Source organism: Rhinatrema bivittatum, chromosome 5, assembly GCF_901001135.1.
Source record: "Rhinatrema bivittatum chromosome 5, aRhiBiv1.1, whole genome shotgun sequence".
Classification (NCBI taxonomy): domain Eukaryota; kingdom Metazoa; phylum Chordata; class Amphibia; order Gymnophiona; family Rhinatrematidae; genus Rhinatrema; species Rhinatrema bivittatum.
The window spans coordinates 306,333,427-306,355,116 of record NC_042619.1 but is presented as its reverse complement, the minus strand read 5'-3'; the positions used below and the strand labels follow the sequence as shown (position 1 = coordinate 306,355,116).

The window sequence follows — 21,690 nt, the reverse complement described above, 5'->3', positions numbered from 1 at the left end:
CGTGCAGCAGCAATGCCCAGGCTCCTGCACACCCTCTCTCAGGAGACGTAGCCTCCCCTCCTGCTTGCCTCCATCACAAGCAAGCAGGAGGGGAGGCTACATCTTCCAGGGCTCCTGCTTGTGGAGATCAGTTCCTTTGAATGTGGGGAGGATGAGCTCTCCCCCCAACGGGAACAGTGTGGTCCTTGATCTCTTTACTGTCCGAACCTCCATCGATGCCAATTGATCAGTGAAACAACATGGAACTCCTACCCGTGTAGAACTCAAGCGAGTCCCAGGCTCAGCAGCCTACACGGATCACCCACAGACTGTTTTCTGTCAATCCTGCTAGCACCTGACAAAAGTACAAAAAAGGACAGAGCAAGGAGAGGACACATATACTAAACTGCAGGTGCAGTATTTAATAAGGGATAGAAAAACAGCTGCAGCTCTAGAAAAAATCAGTTTACAAAAACAGTGAGAGAGTAAAGCTGAATTCTGTGACACATACGGCTCCTGCGACCACACTGCTCCGCGGAAAAAAGAGACTGAGGGACATTACCTAGAGGGCAGGGTGATAACTTTAGCTGCACATGCTGAGTGGGGCATTATCGCATGCCTTAGGGCCTTAACGTGAAATGATAAATGAACCAGCAAATGCCTTTTCATCCAACCAGTCATCCATCCATACTTTGTGGGGGGAAGCAGCTGGGGAGGGGGGCAAGTTCCTTGTGTAGGGGAGCCCTCCCACCCCGGCCACCTCTGAAGCCACTCCTGCTCGACCAGTCCCCAGCCTTTTATCGTCTGTATATTTACAGATAAAATAACCATGGGGTAGAGGGGATGAAAGGTCAAGTGAGCCACCTCCTGTTGGAAACGGGCAAAACAGAGAAAACTATGTGCATACAACTATGTGAAAAATGCACCAATAATTTTTCACATAATTGTATTTGTATGTTACTTGTACTTATTAAAATGTATTAATCGCTTATGCCTAGGCCCTAAGAGATTTACATACAAAACATACACAGTGGTCACAAAATCCAAACTACAGCAAAACAATACAACTAGGACAATAATGGAGCGCGATCAGCCATTGCCAGAATCATCCTAAAACAGTTCCAGACGTGTGCTGATTTAAAACATGCTTTGGGGTGTGTGCCACTTTTGCTTTTGGGAAAGCCCCCTTAGCACTGATACACGAGACCGGTCGGGGGAGGGGGGGGCATCTATAGCTCTTCTGGACTGTTTATGTCTGTTCCTCTGGTAGGGAGTCAGGGATTCCTGGGGTTTCTAGGGAAAAGTTCACTGTAAGCACAGGAAGTAGGTGGAGGCAAAGCGGTCCATCTTAGATTTTATTAACCATTAGTCACACCAAATAGAAAAGAAAGAATCCGTTTAGTGGGAAGGCTGTGGTGCCAATGTCCCCGTGGTGAGCCCCACGGCGGAGGCTGCTCCAGGGGCAGGTAATTCCCATCTGCAGTACCAAGGACGGGCCCAGATCACTTTCACCCGACTTTTTCCTCGCTGCCCAGAAGCCGAATCTCCCTCTGCCTCGAAGGGATCTCATTCATTTCCCTCTTAGCTCGTCCCTACCCCTGGGCATTAACACGTAGGGGGGTCTCTCCTCCCATCTAACGGGAAACGCGGCTGCAGCTACCTTTCTGCCAAGTTCGCGCCTTCCTCGCCCTGCCAGGACCGGGCGCCCCCTCCCCCCATCCCTGGCACGGTTCTGCCCCAGAGACCGAGGACAGGTCCCGAGCGGGCCCCACCTCGCCTCTTCCCTCTTCCCAACGGTAGAGACAAACAAAGGAGCAGTTTAGGGAGCCACTTACCCCGGAAAAGGACCGCTCAGAAAGCCCGGCTGTCTCTCCAGCCTGATCAGAAACATAATTTGCACACTTCCTGCCCACAATATTTAGACACAGCGAGCAGTCTGTGGGAGGGCCAACACCCAGCATGCATCAGAAAACCATCTCTCCTTCTGACATTTTCAATCTCCCTTTTTTTTTTCCCATCACTTCATGTCGTTCGTTCCCCGGCCGATGTCAAACTTGCTAAAGCGAAACCCCCTGCTCGTGTTTCTACCCTGGGAGCTCTGCAACGTCCGGGGACATTGTTGAGGCTTCGCTTCTCTTTCAGACTCGGGGGCTTCCTATTCACTGTTACCTTTGCCTCGGCAGTACCCGGCGGCTTCGATCTGATCAGAGCTGCTGTCTCTCATCATGGCCCTTGTCACAAGTCAGCAGAGGTCACGGATTCATGGGGACCGACAGGCACTGGGCTGCGAAAACCTCTGCTACAACTCTCCCGTTTTACATAGGTCACCTGAGCTGGGATTTGAACCCGTGGCCTAGAGGTGAAAGGCTCTGTAATGCTATGGCCACCTGTGACACATCTTAAGCCACTCACCCTTGCGAAGGAGAGAAGGGGTGGGGGATGCAAAAGGTTTGGGGCCAGGAGAGATAAAGGCGGCAAAAACTTCCAAGCAAAAATGTAGAATGGGATCCATGGAAAATTCGATTCATATTATATTCCCCAAATCCTCATAGGATCTCTGAAATTCATCCCAGGTAATATAAAAGAACCAGCCAAGTGAAAAAAAGCAGATATTCTTCAGGTGCACAAAACTATTATAGACAAGATTGTGTGGTTTAAGGGACCAGCTCAGTGTGGGTAACAGGTCCATCCTAGTGCAGGTACAGGGACCATCCCAGAATGGGTTGAAGGCAGAACTTTTTTTTTTATGGTGCCAGATCCCAGCCCTGGCTCAAGCCCAAAAGTAGCAGAAAGAAACCACCAGGTCAAAACATAAGAGAAACAAAACACCTTCTCAGACCTTTTGTATCCTTCTAATTGAAAATCAATATGGCTTCCCTTACATTGGCAAGAGGTGACGCTTTTCAATTTACTAATAATTTCCTTTGGCACAGAGAAGTTAAGTGTGAGTCAAATTTGTAATTCTGGGGATTGTGGTATGCATGTATGATGTGCAAGGATGGTAGCAAATATTAGTTTGATAAAAGCCCACCATAGGAATAGCCAAATGTTGTTACTGTTTAATAGCTGGTAATGGCTTTTATGGGTCACTGTACAATTCCTAGTAGACAGATGTTCACATTATTAAGCTGCTGACCTCAGTCCTATCTTCCCATGATCGCTATTACTAGTTGACAATGTTGGCAAAAATTCAGATGTTGAATGGGAAATGGAGCTGAAATACCCTCTCATTCAGAGCTGGGCCTCTGCATAGGTCACCCCTGGCTCAACAGAGAGGGAGCCTCTGCATAGGTCATCCCTGGCTCAACAGAGAGGGAGCCACGCGAACGGAGGATGTGCCCTTTGATTGTGGCGAGAAAAAGCCAGAGACAGCCCACGTCTTCAGAGGGGGACACCTCCCTTCCACACAGGATGCCACTTAGCTTAGTTCTGGCCCGGCTCTCATTTTTACATAGACCCTCTAGATCAGGATTATTTTATTTATTTTAAGGTGGGACTGTGTTGAAAGTAGAAAAACTAGTGCTACTGCCACCTGTACTGTGGATAAAATTGAGAACTTTTATCTGCCGCTTGTGACGCTGAGACATAAGTGCATTCCCTGCTCTAAACTCCAGCACTGAATCATATATAGGGTTGCCAGCTGCCAGTATGGCTATTGGGAGTAATGTATGGAAGTCAGACAGAGGGCTAAAATGTCTGGATTAGCCCTTTAAGTCTTGATGAAGTCTCTTCTTGTGAATCCTCTACCATGGTGCACTGTTCCTCCTCAGGTCTAGCACTAAATGCTGCCCCAGCTGTACAGTCCCGCTGACAGCACACAGTTCAAACATCAGGTGTTTGAACTGTGCAGGATTCTGTAGCCCGCATGGGATGGAGGAGCAGGATGCTGATGGCTGGGCCCTAGCCAAATAGATGAGTGGAAGCAATGGTGACCAGACCCCCAATCAAAGAGGTGAGTGGAAGCTGCAGTGGCCAAGCCCCCTGGCCAAAGACAGGAGGCCAAGCAGCAGTGGCAGCTGGGTCAACAAGGCCAAAGAGGGAAGCAGCATTGGCTCTACAAACTGAGGAGATGTCCTGATGGGGGGGGGGATCATGTATATATGTGGGGGGGGGGGGGAGAGGGAGTATGTGTGTGGGGAGGGAAAAAGGGAATGTGTGCAGGGGAGGAGATTTAAGAGGAGGTGTTAATGACCTGGAAGACGGGAGAGGGTAAGAGGCAATGGAAAAGGATGGAGGCACTATGGAGAGGAGAAAAAGTCAAATGTAGAGGAGGAAATGAAGAAGACAGAAGAAAAACGAAGACATGAAAAATGAAGGGATACACTGGACAAGGGGAAACAGAAAAGAGAGACTGGGCTCAACACAATTAGAAAAATAAGATATCCAGACAACAAAGGTAGAAAAAGGTACAGAGAAGGGCAACCAAAATGATAAAGGGAATGGAACAGCTCCCCTATGAGGAAAGGCTGAAGAGGTTAGGGCTGTTCAGCTTGGAGAAGAGACGGCTGAGGGGGGATATGATAGAGGTCTTTAAGATCATGAGAGGTCTTGAACGAGTAGATGTGACTCGGTTATTTTCACGTTCGAATAATAGAAGAATTAGGGGGCATTCCATGAAGTTAGCAAGTAGCACATTTAAGACTAATCGGTGAAAATTCTTTTTCACGCAACGCACAATAAAGCTCTGGAATTTGTTGCCAGAGGATGTGGTTAGTGCAGTTAGTATAGCTGTGTTCAAAAAAGGTTTGGATAAGTTCTTGGAGGAGAAGTCCATTAATGGCTATTAATCAATTTTACTTAGGGAATAGCCACTGCTATTAATTGCATCAGTAGCATGGGATCTTCTTAGTGTTTGGTTAATTGCCAGGTTCTTGTGGCCTGGTTTTGGCCTCTGTTGGAAACAGGATGCTGGACTTGATGGACCCTTGGTCTGACCCAGCATGGCAATTTCTTATGTTCTTAAGAAAGCATTTTATTTTTAGTTGATTGATTGGAATAAGTCTGTTTTGGAAATACATCTCTTATTTCATTTTGCTTAGCAGAGGAAGAAATGAATTTCTATTTTAGGTTCTTCAGTGTTGTACTGCATGAGGGGCTGGTTTATCTGGATTTACATTTCAGTTTTTGTCTGCATGTTTCTAATTTATTGTCACTTATTCTGTATTTGATGAGGGTCTGTCTGTGATCTGCATGTGTGGCTGAGGTGAGGTTTACTGCTAGTGTGTAGTTTTATGAATGTTAAATTTGTAATCTGCCCAGAACAACCAAGTTACATTTTAAATGGATAATAAGAAATTTAAATAAATAAGTAAACTAGTTTTTGTGTAGGAATTGACAGCAGTCAATTCCTACACAAAAACAAAAAGTTTTCCAAATAGGAGGTGTATTGGTGTTCTAGGACCTGTTGCAATATTTGCAGTGCTACCTTTTCATAAATAGGTTGTTGCTGTGTGAGTTCTGGGTGTTAGTGCTATTGGGCGATGGCTGTATAGGTGCTGAATGTGCTTTTGTAGGATTCTGTGTTGCTTCACAGGGTGCCTGGTACAGGAGGGAGCTTGTGTCACTGTTACTGAGATAATGCCAAAATGTGAATATTCTTTTTCATATAGTGAATAATAAGGAGAAACTTCCTCCTCCTGCTCTGCACTCTTATTAGGGGTGTTTCTATGGGCATAGAATATGTCTTTGCAGAACTAAGGTTCTGTTCTATTTTGTATAACTTCAAGTTAACAATAGATCATTCTCATATGAGGATTGATTGAGTGGTGTTATTTAATCTTTTTCTGCCTTCGTTCCCTATGTTACTAATGGTGGGGGTGGCAGTAGTGGCTGTGTGTGGATGAGGAAGAACATCGTCAACAACAACTGAACAGCTGAAAGTTGGCAACCCTAATCACCAGGCGATGGAATAATGCACTCAGGACCCTGGCTTCATTACAGTGCAAAAACAGGCATGCGGAACATCTGTGCCTCTGTAAACCGCAGACTTCACCAACTAAATCCAGTCCCAGGTTTGGAATGCCTATCTGTGAGCATTCTGGCCCTCGCCGCCCCTTTAACTGTTCTCGCTGCAGACTGCAGGACTACACGTTCCAGGATATTGGTGGCAGAGAAGGTAAAACTGCTCAAGTGTCCCCGAGTGAGGGCTCAGCGCTGCCTGAGCAGGAAAATCTGAGAGCGGCGGGCGGGCCTGCAGTGCAGGCAGGAAGTGAAAGGGTTTAGCAAGAGAGCGCCTCTGACACTACTCTGCCTCTTTCAAACATTTCCTGTCTCTGGTACCCCCTAGGCTTCCTGGCTGCTCTCATTTCATGAAGGCTGAAATTATTTTTTTTCTTTCTCTTTTGGACATGAAGATTTTGCAAAGCATGGCTGGGTCAGGCTCTTAACTGGATGGACTCAGAGCTGAAAAGAAATTAGGAACTTCTTGGAATTTAAAGTATACAAGAAAAAAGAAATTAGGAAGTTCTTTCTCTCCTAAGTCCCATCGATGTCTCTCTCCCTCTACAGTACTCCCAACCCACCAATGTTTCTTTTCCCCTCCCCATCCCACCAATATCTGTTTCTCTCTTCTCTATCAATGTCTCCCTTCTGCCCCAATTTCTCTCCCTCTTTCCCCCAATATTTTTCTCTTTCCATTTCTTCCCCAACTATATCTCTCCCTCACCTCCTATCAAAGTCTGTCTCCTTCTTCCTCCTGGCGTGCAATCCCCGATCCAGTCCTGCTTTTGCCCCACCTCATGCATGGAGTTTTACTTCTGATGTCCTCATTGACTTCCCCCTAAGAAAATCAGAACTACAAATCCATGCATGCAATAGGACAATGCCAGGACCGGAGTAGCCTCTTTGACTGAGATGAAGTGCAGTCCTGCTCCACCAATGTCCCTCTCCCCCGGGGCCAGTGCTTCCCATTAGGCAAACTAGGTGGTCACCTCGAGTGCCAACATTTTGGGGGTGGCAAAATCGTACCAGCTCAAGGCCCAGAGGGATGCTGTGTCAAAGCCAATACCAAAGAGTGGAGCATTGTACTGGAGCCCTTGCCACTGTAGGAAGGACCAATGTCCTGGAGCCTCCGCAGTAGGTACATTGGGGGAGGGAGGTGCACAACTGAAGGTTGGCTTAGGGCACCAAATGCACTTGCGCTGACTCTGCTCTCCCCCTCTGTCATTTCCCAGATTGTGTCAATAACGTAAGGACTGGGTAAACGGGGCCAAACTCATCTGCAGGATAGCTCAGATGAATGGTTATGTAATTACTGGAAGTGAGGGTGTGGAAATGCAGAATGCGTACCAAGGTTTGATTCAGGAACTCAGTGCCTGCCATACATACAGAAACAGCGTGCTCTCAGAATATTCCTAGTGAATGGAGCTTACAGTTACGTGGTAGGCTGAACACAACAGGGATTTCCACAGCTAATAAATCAGTAACTTGTGTCCTGGAGGCAGTAAGGTTGCCACTGACTGTCACTTTATCTCCCTGTGCCTCAGTCACTGACTCTCTGTGTGACCCTGTGCTCCTCACTTTATCTCCCTGTGCCTCAGTCGTTGACTCTCTGTGTGACCCTGAGCTCCTCACTTTATCTCCCTGTGCCTCAGTCACTGACTCTGTGTGACCCTGAGCTCCTCACTTTATCTCCCTGCGCCTCAGTCACTGACTCTGTGTGACCCTGAGCTCCTCACTTTATCTCCCTGTGCCTCAGTCACTGACTCTGTGTGATCCTGAGCTCCTCACTTTATCTCCCTGTGCCTCAGTCACTGACTCTGTGTGATCCTGAGCTCCTCACTTTATCTCCCTGTGCCTCAGTCACTAACTCTCTGTGTGACCCTGAGCTCCTCACTGTATCTCCCTGTGCCTCAGTCACTGTGTGACCCTGAGCTCCTCACTTTATCTCCCTGTGCCTCAGTCACTGTGTGACCCTGAGCTCCCCACTTTATCTCCCTGTGCCTCAGTCACTGACTCTGTGTGATCCTGAGCTCCTCACTTTATCTCCCTGTGCCTCAGTCACTGACTCTGTGTGATCCTGAGCTCCTCACTTTATCTCCCTGTGCCTCAGTCACTGACTCTCTGTGTGACCCTGAGCTCCTCACTGTATCTCCCTGTGCCTCAGTCACTGTGTGACCCTGAGCTCCTCACTTTATCTCCCTGTGCCTCAGTCACTGTGTGACCCTGAGCTCCTCACTTTATCTCCCTGTGCCTCAGTCACTGACTCTGTGTGACCCTGAGCTCCTCACTTTACCTCCCTGTGCCTCAGTCACTGACTCTGTGTGACCCTGAGCTCCTCACTTTATCTTCCTGTGCCTCAGTCCCTGACTCTCTGTGTGACCCTGAGCTCCTCACTTTACCTCCCTGTACCTCAGTCACTGACTGTGTGACCCTGAGCTCCTCAGTTTATTTCCCTGTGCCTCAGTCACTGACTTCACTCTGCCTGATTCCATGTGACATTGGTTGAGTCACTGGATCTCCCTGTTCCTCACTTTACCTTACCTGTAATTAGGTAATAATATGAATAACCTTGTCCCCTCTCCCCTTTGGAACTTTACATTCATTAAGTGTCCTCACATTAGGTATCTGTGGTAGAGGTGGCTGCCCCTATGTTTCTACAAACAGTCAAAGGCTCTATTGTATTTATATTTTTCAATGTTTAGCAGTTGGTACATTCGAGAAAGGCAAGACATCAATTTAGAAATAAATGAATTGAAATGAAATGATAAAATCCGTGAAGAGCCCTGTCATCCTGTACGTGTGACTGATAAGTGCTACTTTCATCCATGATAGCGGTAGCTTTTCATTAAAATATTTTAAGTACAAATAGCACAGCTCTGCACCACAGGATTAAAAAGTCTCAAAGTGCACGTCACAAAACCAGCTTTCTACCTGACCAGCTTTTCAGCCACTTCCTGTGAGACGCAGGGAGGTCACTTCCTTTTCTTTTGCAAAGTGCCAAAGCCAGGTGCGGGCTGAGGTTACTACCACTTACTTAGATCTTAAATGAACCAAGGGCCTCATGAGAACTATTTACAAAATGTCTGGACGCTATAACATTGCTGTAGCAGAAAAGCACTGGGATCGGGACCCTGACAAAGCAGCAGAGAACGAAGAAGTTTGTGAGCACCTGGTAAATTCCCATTTCAACTGATATAAAGCTTAGTGCTAAAAAAAACCCCAAAAGACATTGTAGTAAAGGAGAGAAAAAACACCGGAAAGGCATGGCCAATAGACATGTCAAATCAGGGAGGATAACTTGCGAACAATTCCGCGCAGCTGCATATATGCACGTATGTGGCCACGCACAGATTCACGATACTATTTTAGAACCCGCGCCTATCAGATACGTGCGCATTATAAAATGCACGCAACTTCACTCTGTAAAATACTTGTGCATATGTATGCTTATGCACGAATACATGCAATGCACTGAACGTGTGTACTTTTCCTACCTATTATAAAGATATATGCACGTATATTTTACATGTGAAAATAAGACAGACTTTACTCTTCACAAATCGCTATATTTTAAGACGCGCAAGCAACTTAAACTACGAGCTTTACCAATCTACTCCAGCAGTTCACCCAATGCTTCTCCGGGTCATCGAGACCCTCCTTGTTCTTCAGCCTGAACTCACCAAGGGTCACCCAGACCTCCCACCCGACCAGCAGTACACAATAAAGAAGTTTGATATCACTTCCACAAGATAATTAGCAGCTGTAAAATCATGCAAGTAAGGTGGCAAATCTATGTGCATGTGTCTTTTAAAATAGCAACCAGCGAACGTAAATGCTGGACCCCGTTCCGGAATGCTCCTAGGTGGCCCCCTTTTTATGCGTGTATATGTGCGCATGAAAGCAAAAATATGCGCGCATATTTATAAAATAACATGTATACGAGTTGCTGCTACTTATGCACATCTGTGCTAATTTTTACACACATAAACTCTTTGAAAATTCATCTCTAAGTGTCTTTTCTGTATTATCTATGTATGAAGATAGAGAAGATCATCAAGTACCAAGAGAATGTGGCAGAAAGATAGAGAAGTTATCCCAGTTGCCTTGGGTGCCACTGGCTTGATTAAAAAGTACTTCCAAGCGCATCTTGATCTGTTGCCTGTACAGAAGGAAGCTCTCTTTGGCAGAGTGCAAGAAGAGCCCTAGCAATAAATTGGAAAGATTAAGATCACACCCAGCACACCCTGGGCTACGGGTGAGGTTATGTCCTGTCATGATATGTGCAAAGCAAACAGTGGAAACAGTACCCACAGACAAATCTTCTCCTGCTAACTCATGAATCTTGGAAGATTTTGCATAAATGTCATAGGCACAGTGAGCTAATATCACAGATTTTTCTAAGTGCATTGGGAAAACCCATTTCTGAGAGCAATGGCTATGATGGCTATGAAGGTGAACCATATCCCTATCTAGAGGGGTGGCTGGGCCTTCATTGAGGGGCTGGGCAGATAGGTCTGTCATGCTGGAAACTCTGAATAAAGAGAGCGGCCCCCTGCTTGCTGGCGGAAAATATGCATTCTGCAGTGAGTAGGATGTTGGAAGGGGGGTGGGAAATGAAAACATTTCCCCAAAGCCTGTGTTTTAAAAATGAACCATTATACCTATAATCAGCACTCCAGCTAAGCCATAACATGAACGCTGACCAAATTCCAGCAGCAATCACAAACACGGGGCACTAAAAGTATTTGCCATTTAGAAATATAATCAGAACATAAGAAATTGCCATACTGGGTCAGACCAAGGGTCCATTAAGCCCAGCATCCTGTTTCCAACAGTGGCCAATCCAGGCTACAAGTACTTGGCAAGTACCCAAATACTAAGTAGAGCCCATGCTACTGATGCCAGTAATAGCAGGGGCTATTCCCTAAGTAAACTTGATTAATAGCAGTTAATGGACTTCTCCACCAAGAACTTATCCAAACCTTTTTTAAACCCAGCTACACTAACTGCACTAACCACATCTTCTGGCAACAAATTCCAGAGTTTAATTATGTGTTGATGAAAAAATTCTCAGATTAGTTTTAAGTGTGCTACTTGCTAACTTCATGGAGTGCCCCCAGTCCTGTTATCTGAAACCAATTCACATCTACCCATTCTAGACCTCTCATGATTTTAAATACCTCTATCATATCCCCCCTCAGCCATCTCTTCTCCAAACTGAACAGCCCTAACCTCTTTAGCCTTTCCTCATAGTGGAGCTGTTCCATCCCTCTTATCAGTTTGGTCACCCTTCTCTAGACCTTCTCCAGTGCAACTATCTTTTTTGAGATGTGGTGACCATCTTGGCCCCATTTTTTGTTTTATTAGTCCAGGCTTGTAGTTCTGATTTACCTAAGAAGCAGGCCCCAGAATGTAACAAAGTAAATGGGAACTGGATCCACTTATTCTGAAGCACTGGAGCCAAAAGGTTCTATATTCCTTGTCAATGCAAAACACCACCTGGGCAGAATGTCAACTCAAAAGCAAGCAGAGATAAGCACATGGAGGAAACAGGAAGCAGAGATGCAGAATTAGAAGTGCAGTGAAGAAAAATGTGAGATTGCAGGATGAAGAATTTGCACTCTTGCGACTGGCTTCAGTTCTGAAGGTGCCGACAGCAATGCAAGAGCAGGAGGAGGAGTGGAAGCAGGCAGACCCAAATGTCCTCACTCGTAGGCCGGGGCATGTTGGGTGTCATCTCAGTCTTCCAAATTTACTGCTAGACTGCTTTTCTTACTGAATGCACTGTGCCAAAGAGAGGCAAGGCTATGTTTGAAGATACTCAGGTATAAAAGAGAGAAGATCAACAAGATTCTGGGTCAACAATTACAGCATCTTCTAGAGCAGTGATTCTCAACCAGTGTGTCGCCAAGCACCGGCAGGTGTGTTGTGGCTCCCGTTGTCCCACTACCCCACTTGGGCTTCCCTTCTCCCCAGGGGCGGACTGGCTGATGCAGTTAGTAGGGGAGTGCCACCGCCGGAGGCCAGGCCGGCGGCGGCTGAAGTGCGGAGAGACCCTGTGTGCCACTGCCAGAGGTCAGGCCAGCAGCGGCTGAAGTGCGGAGAGACCCTGTGTGCCACTGCCAGAGGTCAGGCCGGCAGTGGCTGAAGTGCTCAGAGACCCTGTGCGCTGCCACCAGAGGCCGGGCCGGCAGGGCCCAAGAGCGGAGAGATGCTGTGTGCCACCGTCGGAGGCTAGGCTGGCAGCGGCTGAAGAGCGGAGGCCAGGCTTATTGGGCCAAGCAATGAGAAGAGGCTCCACGTGAGTGTGTGTGTGTGTGTGAGTGAGTGGCAGTTCTGTGTTTGCCTGTGGTAGAATGGGTGTCTGGGTGCGTGAGTAAGAGCTTGTGTGTGTGTGTGTATGGTAGAATGGGTGCGTGAGAGGCAGCTTTGTGTGTGTGTGTTAGAATGAGTGCCTGGATGCGTGAATGGCAGCTTTGGGGGTGTGTGTGTGTGGTAGCTTTGTGGGTGTGTGGTAGAATGGGAGCAAGAGCATTTGTGTGTGATTGAGAGCTTGTATGTACATGAGAGAGCATGTGTGTGATTGAGAGAGACACTAGTCAGAGATGATGTGTTTCTGGAGAGAGAGACAGACTGGTCAGGAAGATGTCTGGTGCGTGTGTGTGTGAGACAGAGACTGGTCAGGGAGGTGACTGGTGCATGTGTATGTGAGAGAGACTGGTCAATGAGGTGACTGGTGTCTGTGTGAGAGACAGACTGGTCAGCGAGGAGGATGGTGTCTGTGTGAGAGACAGAGACTGGTCAGAGAGGTGACATGTGTGTGAGAGAGACAGACTGGTCAGCGAGGTGACTGGTGTGTGTGTGTGTGTGTGAGACAGAGACTGGTCAGGGAGGTGACTGGTGTGGGTGTATGTGAGACAGACTGGACAGGGAGGTGACTAGTGTGTGTGTGTATGTGAGACAGACTGGACAGGGAGGTGACTGGTGTGTGCATGTGAGAGACAGAGACTGGTTAGGGAGGTTACTGGTCTGTGTGAGACACAGACTGAGTTACTGGTTGTGGGCTGTAAGGAAGAGGACTGTGAAGACAGAGCTTCAGCAGCTACTGCTGCTTCTGGTGTGTGCTTTTGGCCTGCAAGGGAAAGGAGTGGGAGAGTTGCTAGAGAGGGTAACATCCCGCTCTTCCCCACAACCGCCAACCAATGTCCTAGCACCTCAATTGACCTCACTACCCAAGTGAGAGACCTGGGTGTGCTACTAGACAACTGACTCAGCCTCAGCAAGTTCATTAACAACACCACAAAAGAATGCTACTTCAAATTGCAAGTACTAAAAAAATTAAAACCTCTTCTACTCCACCGTGACTTCTGCCTGGTATTAGAATCCATCATCCTCCCGAAACTGGATTATTGCAACTCACTCCTGCTGGGTCTCCCTGCTAGCACCATCAAACCACTTCAGATGGTCATGAATGCCACAGCCAGAATTCTCACAAACACTAAAAAAAGGGATCATATCACCCCCATACTACAGCACCTACACTGGCTGCCGATTAAATACAGAATACACTTTAAAAGCCTTATGATGATACACAAGGCCCTTCAGAACATCTCCCCTCTCAACCTTACCTATCAACTCCAACAGCACTCCTCTAAGAGACCGACCAGAAATGCGTACAAGAACATGCTTCTTACCCAGCCGGCAAAAACGTCTTTAAGGAAACACGCTCTTTCCACGGTGGGCCCCCCTCTCTGGAATTCGCTCCCTCCTGATCTCCGCATAGAGCCCTGCCACAGGACATTCAAAAAGAAACTGAAGTCTTGGCTCTTCGCCCAAGCATTCCCGGAGAACTAAGACCTGAGGAATACAATGACATTACACACCCTGATTCCCCTCTCCCTCTGTACCTACGTTCCTTATAGTGCCATATCTCAGTTTAATTAGGCCTTGTTGTTACTTGTAAGTTCTCTGCAAGTTCCTTATTGTCCAAGTTCTTTATTATCATTCTTTTTTCATTGTAAGCTGCCCAAGAGGCTCTCCAAGTTCTTTATTGTTAGTTTTTGTTTCATTGTAAGCTGCCCAAGAGGCATCAGTTTGATTTCACTGTAAACCAGTGTGATATGTATATTATACAGGAACATCGGTATATAAAAATAAAAAATAAATAAATAAATAAAGGTGGCTTTTTAAGTTCATTTTTCTTGATTGACTGCCATTTTAATTATTGAGTATTATGTGATGTGTCAGCTGTTTGGAAATATTTTATTGATATTTGGACAATTTTAATAATTTTTATGAGTTTTTAATTGTTGGATGTTATTCTGTTCATCAGCTGTTTTGTAACATTTATTAGTATAGTTTTACAATTATTTCTGTGTGGGGATCTATAGCAGCTTGGCTTGTTCTGTTTCCCTAATAGGAGGTGTATTAGTGTTTAGGGCCTGGTTAAATATTTGTAGTGTTGCCTTTTCATAGATAGGGTTGTTACTGTTTGAGTGTGTTCCATAATGTGCAGGTTAGATTGTGTGCATTATTGCAGAGCCTGGGAATATGTTAGGTGCTAGAGATGTGATTCGGCCGAACCTTTTGGTTTGGCCTTCATTATTGGCCCGCCGCGGGAAATTTCGTTTTCTCGCGGTTTGGGCCGTTTTTTTTCGGCCGCCCCAAAAAACAAATTTTCCCAAAATTTTGGGAAAATCCGCTTTGCACATCCCTATAATCCCCCCACCCTCCCGACCCCCCCAAGACTTATTGAAAGTCCCTGGTGGTCAATGGAGGGCGCGGGCCATCCATTGCTCCTACCATGTGACAGGGGCCGACCAATGGCACCAGTAGCCCCTGTCACATGGTAAGGGCAAAGGGCCACCGGTGCCATTTTAATTACTGGCAGCCAACGGCCCGAGAGGGGGAGATCGCTCACGGGACCCCGCTGGACCACCAGAGACGTTCGGTAAGTCTTGGGGGTCGGGAGGGGGGTTTGTAATTAATTTAATTTGAAGGGTGGGTTTGGGGTTTGTTTTTTTTAAATGTGCCCTTTCTCCCCCCCCCAAAAAAAAACGATAGGAAAACTACATGAAATTTTGTGGGGTCTCCTTTTGTTTTGGCTACCCCCCGAAATGCAACGAAATAGGAAATATCGTCTTTATTTCCTATTTCGTTGCAAACGAATGCACATCCCTATTAGGTGCTATATTTCTCTTTTCATTTCTCCAGGTTTGCACTGCATGCAGAGTGGCTTTTTGGTTTTCCATTACAGTTTCTCTCTCCATATTTATAATTTGTGGTGAAGGTCAGTTTTGGGTGATTGACCGAGGTGAGGTATTTTACTAGCATGTAGGTATTTGTATCAATTTTATTTGTTGTGTTTTCTCAATAGGACATGCATTAGTGGTAAATTACTGTCTTTTCATAAGGAGGGGTATTGTGCCTACAAGTAAAGGGAGTTTGTTTTGCTTTTACTGGGATGTCATCAGAACCAAAATATCTTTTTTTGTATGGTGAGTTGTATGGGTAATGCCCTAGTTCTGCTCTATGCTCATTGCTGGGGGTTGAGGGGGTTCCTGTGGATGCAGAGTGCATGTTTACATTTAGCCCTGTGACGGTCACATGTTCAGTGCGTCACGCATGTGAGAACCATCTGTCAGGTGTGTCCCGGCTGAAAAAAGGTTGAGAAGCACTGCTCTAGAGTAATGAATCAACATGGAAGCCCATAGCTGAGAGAGAGTGCATCCACAAAGCAACTGCAACGGAAGTCAGGAGCTCAGGAGTGGAACCCAGGATCGTCAAGCAAATCACACACTAATACTGGGACTACAAGTGTAATATCCGGGAGAAGGCGACGAGGAGACAGAGACATCAGAGTAAGAAGGGAGGTGGGAGAGCCAACTAGAGGAAAGGCTCTGTATTAGCATGGGACCACATGCGAACTTGGGAACTGCCAAGGTTCTGGATATTGCAGCAGAACTACATGGCAAGACTGCAGGTCAATAGTATACAAAGTTCAATGGCCAGAGCTGCATTCATCTGTAAATGAGGTGGTTAGCTTTGGATGGTCATTGTGCTTGCTGGACCCATTATCCAGGAGGGGGTCAGGTGAATGCAGAAAGTATTGGATGAACAAGTGTGATGCAGGTGTTACAACATCTATATTTGCCTGCTTCTTCTTGCTTCAACAATAACAAGTGCCCAGAAACATGCACAACTCCAGATAGAAGCAGGACAATATGAGGAGAGAAGGCCACAAGCTGCCACTCCTAGGAAATCAGAGGAAAGGTTTGACCCTCATGCTCCTGAAATAGTGCTTGTGAGCCCCACAATCTGCATACCAGCCCTGGACTGAGTAGAAAGCTTAGTACAGTTGCTAGCAAAGGTACCCCCCCTAGTCTCCTAGAGCTAACGCAACTGACACCTTGGCAGGATCTTCCTGCACTTACCATGGAGAGCCAGGCTATCACAGCCTCCCTGCATTCATTCCGTGCCCTAATGATAAATTTCACCCCTGCAAGCAGCTAAGGTTTCTCACGGCAATGCTACTGTAACTGGACTCGAAACATTTCTGAAAACATTTTGAGAGGGACTGGATCTGTTATTGGGAATTGTCACTTCCCTTCTGCTAGTGAGCATGGCTCCTTCAAGCAACGTAGGACTGTGTTGTGCTGTTTTCATTCGAAATACCACAGCTCTACCTTTCATTTGAAATACCACAGCTCTACCTTCCTTCAGGCTCTGGTGCGGCCAGCCATCAGGCTATTTCACTGGCATAATGCATAGCAACATATCTTGCACCGCTGCAAAAAGCCCACCAGAACCGACTGGCTCCGTAGCGCAACAGAGCACCATTCGAAAACAGGGGACGCTGCTCTAGTGACATTTCCCCCCTTGAATCTTGCTGTACCGAGGGGAAGCCGGTCAAATCATGCTACCGATATGATGCAAGTACAAAGGCGCTTTGTATCAAAGTAAGTCTAATCAACCCGGGCTGTAAAAGCATAAACAACCCCCCACCCCCATCCTCTTTTCCAGAGGAGGAAAATTATTATTATTATTTTTTTTTTTTTTAAATAAACTCCCTTGTGGCTAGGGGTGGGCTGCAGTTGTAGCAGAAATCCCACACTGTGTTTGCGAGGCCGGCTGTTGCAGGGAGGTTAAGGATCCATCCTGTGAAGAGAGGCAGGGCAGGGGGGGGGGGCACCCGACGTCAGGGCAGAGCGAGAGCCAATGCCACTTCTAGGCCCCGTGGTCCCGCAGCAGCAGCGCACACAATGGGTTAGAACAGCCCGGCTCTGCCCGCGTTCTTCAGAACCGCCCTCCGCGGAATCAGCTCCTCCACAAACCAGAGGCGGGAACAGGGTTCTGCCACACACCCAGGAGAACGGATAAAAAATGAAGGCTTTTCAGCTTGGCAGAAAGCTTTCTCATAAAATGTCAGCACCAGACCTTTTTTCTTTTCACCATACGCTAGAATTTCAGAGAGAAATTTTGTCAGTGGCGCCAGAAATGCCATAACAAAAAACAAAAACAGACTTTTTTTTTATTTTGCATCTCAGCCCTTCCTCCACACCCCTTTTCCTACTTTCCAAAACTGAAAATGATTTTCTCTGTGTGCAATTCTTCCAAATGCTGGCATATGTGGTGGCGAAAGGACGGTGTCACTTAAGGGATTACCATGGGCTGCGGGTAGGCCAGCAGGGAGCAAAACAGCTCAACTAAACCCAGTCAGGGCTGGTAACAGGAAGCCCCATGCTGATCCTGGCAGTAGAGAACTTATACATATTCTCTGTGCAAATAACGCATTTGGCAGGAAGGTCACCAGCATGATCCAGCTGCACAGTCAAGAGGCTGCTGCTGGGCTGTGAGTACATGACTCACTGACCTCCTTTTGTGCTACATGATGATAACATCAGTCTAGCAAGTGCAAGTACGCTACATTATCCTGACTGTATCTAGCAAAATAACATTAATCTTAAAAAGCACCCACCTGCAAATGTCTGTGTACAGTGTGCAAGAAAAGGCAGTTTGTTTCCCCAATGGCTTGATCAGGTTTTTTTCTCCACTTTTTACCTCTCTGCCTTTGATCCCTGCCACCCCCTTGCCCCCCCAGATAGCATTTCTGGGCATCAGTAAGTAACCCCTCCTGGCCTGAGGGCTAGAATGAGGCCTCCTCTGAGGAGCTCCCTTGGTGGTGCATGGCCAAAGGGGATTCTCTTAGTAGCGGCAGCCATCTTTCCTCCATCCCTTCCCCAGACTGAGCACACCACCTCCATGTTGCCCCGGCCTGACCAGCCCCAACAGGCCATCCTATTCTTCAAGATCCTGATGTAGCACTTACAAATGTAAGTCCTGGCAATACATCTTCTTATACTTTAAAGCAGTGGTTCTCAACCTTTTTTTGACCGGGACACACCTGACAGATGGTTCTCACATGCGTGATGCACTGAACATGTGACCGTCACGGGGCTAAATGTAAACATGCACTCTGCATCCACAGGAATCCCCTCAACCCACAGCAATGAGTGCAGAGCAGATCTAGGGCATTACCCTGTACAACTCCCCATACCAAAAAGATATTCTGGTTCTGATGACATCTCAGTAAAAGCAAAACAAACTCCCTTTACTGGCAGGCACAATAGCCTTCCTTATGAAAAGACAGTAATTTATCACTAATGCATATCCTATTGAGAAAACACAACAAATAAGATTGATACAAATGCCTACATGCTAGTAAAATACCTCACCTTGGTCACACACAAAGCCAACCTTCACCAAGGACAGAAAGACCACAAATTATAAATATAGAGACAGAAACTGGAATGGAAAACCAAAAAAAGCCACTCTGCATGCAGTGCAAACCTGGAGAAATGGAAAGAGAAATATAGCACCTAACATAGTCCCAGGATCTGCAATAATGCACACAAACTAACCCGCACAAAGTTACACCTGTATTATGGAACACACTCAAACAGTAACAACCCCAATGGCAGTGCATCCTATCTGGATGGGTCATGCCACTAATTCCAGCATGGGTAGAAGGCTATAGGACAGCGTCCATTAGGGTACAAGGCGGCTGCCCACCCCTTTCTTTTAAGCCGCAGGTGAAAAAGGTTATGAGAAGTGCCATTTTAAATTGCAAGTGGTTCGTCATTTACATTTTGTTTTGGCAAAAGATGATTTTAGAATAGTGGTGCGAAATTTAGTTTATCAATGTTATATTACTATACTGTAATCTATACTGTATTACCAATCAAAACAATTAAAGTTTTAGAAATGATTCAGAATTTGGCCACTGGTTTAATTGAAGGAATCCCGATGAAGTGCCATGTTACACCAATTCTATTAAAATTGCATTGGCAATTGTTCAAAGATCCAAATTTAAATGTATTATGTTGGTCTTTAAAGCCCAATTGCAAACTGGACTGAGATATCTGAAAAATTTGTTGTGGCCATATAAGCCAGAGAAAGAGTTGCAATCAAGTAAGCAAAAGCTTTTCATTGTTCCTTCTAATAGGCAATGTCATTTGGTAAGCACTAGAAAAAGGGCATTTTCAGTTTTGGGGCCTACATTGTGGAATAATCTTCCTGAGACATTAAGGGCCGGATTTTCAAAAGGTTATGTGCGCCGGACCTATTTTAAAAAAGGGCTTATTTTAAAAAGGCCCGGCGCCTGCGCGTGCATGTTATAAAAACGGGCGTACATGTGCACGCGCCACGTAGCGTGCACACATGTAGGCCGCGCACGCATGTTATAAAATCTACCCCTAAGGAAAAAGATTGATACAATGAAGTTTCAGAAGGATGTAAAAAGTATCTTTTTTATGAGGCATAAGCAGAGCAGTTTTTAAGACTTCTGAGCAGCGGGTTGAAGAAATTAATGTGCAGAATACTGTGTACAATTCTGGTCGCCGCATCACCAAAAAGATATAGTTGCGATGGAGAATGTACAGAGAAGGGCAACCAAAATGATAAAGGGGTTGGAACAGTTCCCCTATGAGGAAAGGCTGAAGAGGTTAGGGCTGTTCGGCTTGGAGAAGAGACGGCTGAGGGGGGATATGATAGAGGTCTTTAAGATCATGAGAGGTCTTGAACGAGTAGATGCAACTCGGTTATTTACAATTTCGAATAATAGAAGGACTAGGGGGCATTCCATAAAGTTAGCAAGTAGCACATTTAAGACTAATTGGAGAAAATTCTTTTTCACTCAACGAACAATAAAGCTCTGGAATTTGTTGCCAGAGGATGTGGTTAGTGCTGTTGGTGTAGCTGGGTTCAAAAAAGGTTGGATAAGTTCTTGGAGGAGAAGTTTTTTTAACAGCTATTAATTAAATTTACTTAGGGAAATAGCCTCTGCTATTAATTGTATCAGTAGCATGGGATCTTCTTAGTGTTTGAATAATTGCCAGGTTCTTGTGGCCTGGTTTGGCCTCTGTTGGAAACAGGATGCTGGGCTTGATGGACCCTTGGTCTGACCCAGCATGGCAATTTCTTATGTTCCTTGTTCAAGCTCTCATAAGATACATAACATCCTGGCATATCTTGGTAGATGAAGTAACCTCACTCTCCAGGAGAGAGCTGTATGACCTCAAGTGCCCTCAAGGGTATTACACTGATATCTTTTGTAAGCTGAGAGACTGCAGGATACCAGCATCTACGTGGGACTTCCTCTGGCTCTCACTACTAGGGTCTCAGTGCCCATGCTAACATGAGGCTGAGGGTTAATGTGTGTAACAACTGCCCTATCCTACCTGTACCACACAGAAGGAAACAGTAGGGCACCTGTTTGTGAGCTGCCCTTTCAGTAATGCAGTGTGGGCAGAAGCCACAAAACAACTCGGTATCCCCTCATGTACCGGGTGTCTGGAGGGGATCTATGGCATTGGGATACCGTCCAGTAAATCTGGATGGGCTCGCACTCTGTGGCTGATCACCACAGTAATAAAGCACAAGATATGGCTGGCTCAGTGCGTCTTAGTATTAAGGAAAATTCACATCCCGATTAATGAAGCGATGTCCTCAATTATGAGCATAATCTGGGAAATCAGCCCCCCCCCCCCCAAAAAAAATCTGGAGAGCATTCTGGAGTAACCTGAGAGCATTACCTGGATGTTAAAGAAACATGACATGTGATAATAATCTCAGAATGCTCTATACCTCTTCTTGTAAATAATGCAAATATTGTATATTTGTAAATATTTTGTTGTTAAAAATAAATGAGAATTACCTTGCTGTTCTGGTGGTGTGAGAAATGGAAACTCAGTGCCAGAGGTCAAGGGGGTGGCTACAGCTGAGTGCATGGAGCTGAACGTTTGCTGGAAAATGGTGAAAGTACCTTGAAAGAAACAAGCCAAAGACCAGAAAGCGTGCCTGGAACTGGAGAACACGTGAAAGGAGAAAGCCAAAGACCAGAACGCGTGCCTGGAACTGGAGAACACGTGAAAGAAGAAAGCCAAAGACCAGAACGCTTGCCTGGAACTGGAGAACACGTGAAAGGAGAAAGCCAAAGACCAGAAAGCTTGCCCGGAACTGGAGAACACGTGAAAGGAGAAAGCCAAAGACCAGAACGCGTGCCCGGAACTGGAGAACACGTGAAAGGAGAAAGCCAAAGACCAGAACGCGTGCCTGGACCTGGAGAACACGTGAAAGGAGAAAGCCAAAGACCAGAACGCGTGCCTGGACCTGGAGAACACGTGAAAGGAGAAAGCCAAAGACCAGAAAGCGTGCCTAGAACTGGAGAACACGTGAAAGGAGAAAGCCAAAGACCAGAACGCGTGCCTGGAC

At 46.2% G+C, this 21,690-nt stretch overlaps 1 protein-coding gene across 3 annotated transcripts in view; it reads right to left on the bottom strand.

Annotated features, from left to right (window-relative positions):
* The window catches only part of LOC115092869 (PH and SEC7 domain-containing protein 4-like), a 138,185-nt gene that overhangs the window by 96,594 nt on the left and 19,901 nt on the right, over positions 1-21,690 (bottom strand). Inside the window, exon 1 of one of the 3 annotated variants that reach the window (XM_029604246.1) lies at positions 1,815-1,930. The exons of the other annotated variants lie outside the window; for them this stretch is intronic. The gene's annotated coding sequence lies outside the window, so the exon portion shown is untranslated. Of the gene's footprint in view, positions 1-1,814; positions 1,931-21,690 lie in introns of those variants that run through there. 3 annotated transcript variants of the gene reach the window in all.